Source organism: Sinocyclocheilus grahami, unplaced genomic scaffold, assembly GCF_001515645.1.
Source record: "Sinocyclocheilus grahami isolate Dianchi unplaced genomic scaffold, SAMN03320097.WGS_v1.1 scaffold20.1, whole genome shotgun sequence".
Lineage (NCBI taxonomy): Eukaryota > Metazoa > Chordata > Actinopteri > Cypriniformes > Cyprinidae > Sinocyclocheilus > Sinocyclocheilus grahami.
In genome coordinates this window covers 3,430,455-3,437,363 of record NW_015505199.1, presented here as the reverse complement: position 1 = coordinate 3,437,363, position 6,909 = coordinate 3,430,455, and positions in this window count along the sequence as shown.

The window sequence follows — 6,909 nt, the reverse complement described above, 5'->3', positions numbered from 1 at the left end:
ATATATATATATATATAATGCTGGAAAAGTATTTTTCATATCTAATAGGTTAACTTGTGTTAACAAATTGAAAGTTATTCTAAAGTGTTACCAAGCAAATTACACTTAATGTCCACAATGTTACATTCATAACATCCTTTTTTTTTTACTGAAGCTATGGTGATAAATCAAACCAGCTTCCCAGGCACCATAATGTCATGTTTAATGTACTAAAACAAATTCAAGTGAGCTTTAGACATAGCCAAGAAAATATGTTTACCTCAATGCTTATTTTTTTATTTTATTTTTTTAAAGAGTTTTATGTTAATTAAAATGGGAACAATTGATATTTATACATTAATTCACTACTTTCAACTGCTCCTTCAGTTACCGTTTTTATTCTTTCAATCAATTGCCCAATTGTACACGCAGAATTGTGGAATATAATAAGCAGTGAAGGATACATCTGTGCTCCCTTCAAAACTCAACTAGATGAAAGTATGTTAGTTGACAGGATGTGACATAAACATTCAGACCTGCTTCGCTGCAATCTCTGTATACTGCCTTAAGAATGGCATTTTTGAGTTTTTTGCACACTGCCCATAAGAGCAGCATACTGTAGGTGTTATTTGCATTGAAAATAATTTTGGGTTGTTTATTGGATTGCAGCACTTTCTTTCAGTTGTTGAAAGCTCAACTAGTAATAGTACATGACTGCCAAAAATTAATAACACTAATTCAGTCATACACAGCCAGTGCTTTTGAGTTAGAAACAGAGTTAGTTAGACATACCGTGTAATTTTGTGTTCACCCTGTCATTTGAAGTTAGTTTATTTCGTTTAATGTCTGAAATCTTGTATAGCAAAAATAAATTACCAAGCCTTATTTTGTATATCAAATAAATAATTTCACTGTTTAGTAGTTGCTTGAGAAGCAGCTTTTGGGAGCAACATTGCAAACACACATAATCACACTTTTTGGCGCTGATAACTGGCATCTGCCAACTTTCTTAAAAGCATCTGCTGCCACTGAATGAATCATATTACAGAACTGAAGGAGTAAAAGCTCTTGCTATCTTTCTAACTGATCATTTCTTTATTATAAGTTTATAATATCTACTAATTTGTGGTCTGTGTCCTGCAGGAAGGGCTTCTCCTGACTTAAGTGGAAGTGAGAGACAACTCTTGCGTTCTGAAGTACGGAGAAGCATCACGAGACCAGAGCAAATTTGAGTTTGATGGGATAACAGGGTCGTTAACGTGAGATAATAAAACCATAACCTGCAGCTAATGATGCCAATGACTTACAGTGATGAGGTCATTCTTGCTAATTCGGGTCAATGTACGAAATGTTCATATCTGCTTGAACAGTTTAATTGTAAATAAAAAAAATCTATAATTTACAATGAAATTATGAATAATTAAGGAAAGGTTAAGGTGTGTCTTTCGAAGGTTCTCTTCAATTTTATGCAATGTACTGTTCCTGTTGTTTTCATTGTCATTTGCACATTTGTTGGGTTTTCCTGTTTTGCCATTCAGTGCAAATTCTGTTGAACCTGTATAGCATCAAATGAAGTGATTCGGATTCAGATTTCTACAGCAAAACTCTAAACAATTCTGTGTAATGGCATTGTGGAGAAGATGTACAGCGTGCAGGTAAACACAGACAAACACCCGCCCACACGTGCCATTTATACAAAAACAAACAGCCACCCGTGTACGTGCTGACATTAATTTCACAGTACACAATGTGCCAATCAAGAACCCATTGTTCCCTTTCATGGGAACTTCGAACTGCGTCCTCTAGGGGTCGCTATGGGGAACGCCTCGTCGTGACCCGTGTCTGAAGCATACATTGAAAAAACACCAACTCGTTGGCCGGCGAGTATAAATCGGCGCCGGGAGCTACACATCATTCTCTTCTTCATCTTCATTGACCGTTTTGTTTGAAGCGTGCATTTCTGTGGTAAGTCATTGATGTGAGATGCAGGCAAAAAAAAAAAAAAGAGTTGTTTTAGTCTATAATTTCTAAACAGACGATCGTGCTCCTATCAGTCTCTCCATTGTTGCATGGCTACAGATGCTAGGTGTCAACTAACACACAAGAGGAAGCGAACAACTTACCACCGTTATTTTGAGACTTATCTTAAGGTCCCCTTCCTCCACCTGTCAATCAACACTCCAATTACAAACTGCTCAGAATACCTCTCAACTGTCAGACATATCTGATTTGCTTATTTGCTTGGGTTTCTGGTTGTGCTAAAGCTCAAAGAGCAACACCTGACTAAATGTCATGTCTAAAATTATGCCTCCCTCACCCTACGCACAACGAATGTCACAGCTTTATTTTGTGAGCGTGCACTGTTGAGCTTGCTGTCCTAATTAAAGTTCCAAACATACTTGAAGTTCATTAAAGACAGTGGGTGCATTATTATCGGTTTTGTGGTGTGTACTACCCTCATATTCTATTTTTTTATTATTATTTCGAAGGATTTTTTTATTTTTTATGATTTTGCTTCTTGCACAACTATTACTTGGTTTAGCTTCATTAAAGCTGTTATTCTTGTATTCACAGGCTGTTAATTGAATAATCAAGCCATCACAGTCTTGAAGAGTGTAAATTTTAGGGTTACCCTGAGCATCTGCAGCATGCTTCTCCAGTAGATTGTATTCGCTGGAGCTATTCTGAGAGATTCTTCTAGTTCATTGCTTCTCCAATGTGTGATTTGAGCAGAAACCACGATTTCACCTTTAATCACTATGTGCTGTTTTTTTATTTTGAGACATTAGCAACTCTGTCTTTTTTATTTTCTAAGTGTGAAAACACCTGCTCCTGATAACACCTGATGATGGATAAAAGTAGAAGCAATCAAGGTTTGTAAAAAAAGAAATAGCCAACAGTTATTTTCTCACTGCTATGTTGTTTCAAATGTACAACTGTTTGAGTGGTTGATACGATTTTGTACCGTTTTTGAAAGACGTTTCTTATGCTCACCAAGGCTGCATTTGTTTGACCAAAAATACTGTAAAAACCGTAAAATTGTGAAATATTGTTACAGTTTAAAATATCTGTTTCTATTTGAATATATTTGAAAATGTTATTTAGTTCTATGATGACAAAGCTATATTTTCAGCATCATTACTCCAGTCTTCAGTGTCACATGATTCTTCAGAAATCAATCTAATGATGATTTGGATCGCAAGCAACATTTCGTATTATTGTCAATGTTGAAAACCGTTGTGCTGCTTAATTTAATAATTATTATTATTATTATTATTTTTTTTTTTACTTTCATGAGTATAATGTTCACTGCATATTTTGATTAATTAAAAAAAAAAACTACTGACTTTTACTGGTAGTGAATATGCTTATTTTTTTCTGTTACATGAAGAAGAAATTATGAACATTAATTTGTACAATCAGTTCATAGTGACAATGTACTCAAAAAAAAGTGGCAAGTTTAAAAAATAACATGAAAGCACCATAAAATGCAACAAAAGAGAAGATTTATTACAGTAAACAATGCCTTAGATTTCAGTCTTTTCCTTACACAAAGTATTCATATTACTTTAGTAGAAGAATTAAATATATTGTATGATTCTTTAAAGTGTTTTTAAACATTTTTGGAGCTTGAGAGTTGTGGGAAATGTTTTACAAAATATTACGTGAGAAAAATAGCATATGGCTTTGGAACAACATGGGGTGAGTAAATAATAACAGAGTTTTAATTTTTGAGTGATATTACGTGAGAAAAATAGCATATGGCTTTGGAACAACATGGGGTGAGTAAATAATTTTTTTTTTTTTTTTTTTTCCTGTTCCTTGAATATTTTCCTTTAAATCTGCCTTAACTTGGGAACAGTTGTGTACGGCTATTTCTGTTTAGAGATGAGACACACGATCCTTAAGCCATCTCTTCCAGAATAGAGATATTGCCCATATTGAATTTGTGTCAGCCACAAGTGGCTTATTAACTGCGTATATCCATCAGTAAAGTCAATACAGCTGTGAATGTTTAATTACATTTCAGCCAGAGAGAAATGTGATCTATAATTTCACACTAGCACAAATTAAGCCGTTTATCCACGGTCAGTGCACCACGGTATGTTTTGTGTTGAATTTCCTGCATTGCAAAATCCATTTAGCTTTAAAAACCTTGTTTGAGCTACAGCTATGATTATGTTAAATGGCTTCCTCTCCTCTGTTTCTCCCCCAGTCAGTCTCTTCATGGAGTTTAATGTCCATCTCTCAGTTTAGCTTGGTTTGCTCTAAGAGTGATGTCTCTGTTAGCTGAGCTGTTGCGTTTGTCGACCTTGGCCTTCGGAGAGAAATTGCAAATGCCAAGGAAATACTTCCTCATTAGTTTTACCCTTAGCCTACAGCCTTCACAGCGAGAGACATGATATAATCAGAGCTTGTGCAAGGCTAAGCTGTCTAGCATTTCTCGATATAGCCAAAAGTCCACCATCAAAAGCAATTCCTACGGTGGCCGAGAAGTGCTAAACAAATCACAATTCTGAAAACAAAATAACAATTCAGACAGCACAACAACAAGTCAGAAAACACAATGACAAATTCGAAAACAAATTAACAAGTCAGAAAACACAACTACAAACCGGAAGAGGTAGGTATAGTTTGAGACAGCGCCATTGGTTTGGGATTACTCACCGCTGACTGGATGAGACATCTGTTAATCAACGCATTCAGGAAGAACCAGCCGAAGAACAGCAGAGTCGTGGTAAAAAATTCTGAGATGGTATTAAAGTAGCTCAGTTTAAATGTATTGTATGAATTGCCCTTACTATGGAATAAAAAATACGGAGTGTATATTTACATTTAGTTAAAAGTGGCTGTAAGCCGTCAGCTCCAGTGGCGCAGATGGATAAGTGCGCATTGTTGGCTTTTTGACGCGATCGACCCGGGGTCGATCCCGCCTTTTGCCTAACTTTTTTTTTCTCCCTTTTCAAATCTCGTATTACATCGTAAAGGCATTTATTTTCAATAAAAATTAAGGAAATAATCAAAAAGTTGAAAATAAAGTATCAGGTAGGGTTAGGGTAGGTGTAGGGAGGGCTTTATTGTACCAATAAGGTGACATCCATTTAATAATTAAAATTAAAATTATAATTTACTCTCAATATGTTATTATTGCATACTGTTTTATAATGTACTACAATACTGAAGTGCAGATAATTGCCACTATTTGCAACAAGTAGTATACTTGATAGTAGAAATCCTGCTATTTTAACAAAGTGTAAATAGAAGCCATTACTAATACGAGATTTGAAAAGGGAGGTAAAAAAAGTTTGGCAAAAGACGGGATTGAACCCGGGTTGATCGCGTCAAAAAGCCAACAATATGCACTTATCTATCTGCGCCACTGGAGATGATGATTTACAGCCACTCTTAACTAAATGTAAATAGACACCCCATATTTTTTATTCCATAGTAAGGGCAATTCATACAATACATTTAAACTGAGCTACTTTAATACCATCTCCGAACTTTCTACCACGACTCTGCTGTTCTTCAGCTGGTTCTTCTCTGTATACGTTGATTGACAGATGTCTCGTCCAGTCAGCGGTGAGTAATCCCAAACCAATGGCACTGTCTCAAACTATACCTACCTCTTCCGGTTTGTCTGATTTGTCGTTGTGTTTTCTGACTTGCTAATTTGTTTTCGGATTTGTCGTTGTGTTTTCTGACTTGTTATAATATTTTCTGAATTGTTATTTTGTTTTTTAGACTTGCATTTGCGTTTTTAATTTTTTATTTTGTGTTCAGAATTGTGATTTGTTTAGCACTTCTCGGCCACCGTAAATTCCCCTTATTTATGGGGTTTTCACCAAGAGTTCCACACAGAATCAAGAGGGGAGAATCCCTATGAAATTGTTTGACACGAGGGAATCCCATCTAATTTCTGTAAAACACTCTTTAAAGCTCTAAAACCATGTAAATGGAGGCTCTTGCTTTATGAAAAGTCATAAAAATAGAATAATGAAATCCAAACAAGCTTTTTTTTTAATCATCAAGCTGTTATTCTTTGTGCCTGACTGTAACTCATTACACTTGTGGTGTGAAATGGAGGTTTACTATCCATCTCTGTGTCAAACTCCGTAATCAATGCTGCGCTTGCTGTTTGTCCTGCCGTCACAGGTACAATGCACATCTCATCCATCCTGATATCAAATATTGTTGATGTTATTATTACTTACAGACATTAGTACTCAGCTACTTGTTATGCGAGTGTTTTTCACAAGCATTTTCAATGCAAATGCACATTATGTGCTTAACAGCTCCTGCAGACCAGGACATCAGCCTGAAAAGAAAAATGCTGCATGGTGCAGTATTGTATTGTAAGGCTTTTCTTTGTGTTCATCTAAATGTTATCCTATGCACTCTCAGCAGAACTCGTTGTTTTCATTTTCCATCTAAAGAATCCATCGATAAAATTTTATTTTAAAATCACATCGCTATGTATCGTGTAGCTACAGTCTTTCCTCTGCTTACACCAAGGATGCTATCCTGCATTGATTCTGAATGAGAGGGGTAAGAATATCCCCCCCCCCTTTCCTGGCCCATTAAATTCCCTTAATATGTCTGCATGATATTGATTTCATATGAACCCCCACTTTGATGTTCACAATTTCGGAGTCATATTTCAGTCCAGCACACACCGCCAACATCTCTTTGTTTTTTGTTTTTTCTTGACTGTACTTGAGGACAAGATTCAATAAAGGCAACTATAATAACTGCTTGCAGTTTCAGAATCGCATCTTGTTAGATGCATTTAGGTATAATTTTCAAGCAGTTTTAGAATGTATGTTTCAAGGATTCATTCATACAAATTAGCATTATTTATATATATATATATATATATATATATATATATATATATATATATATATATATATATATATATATATATAT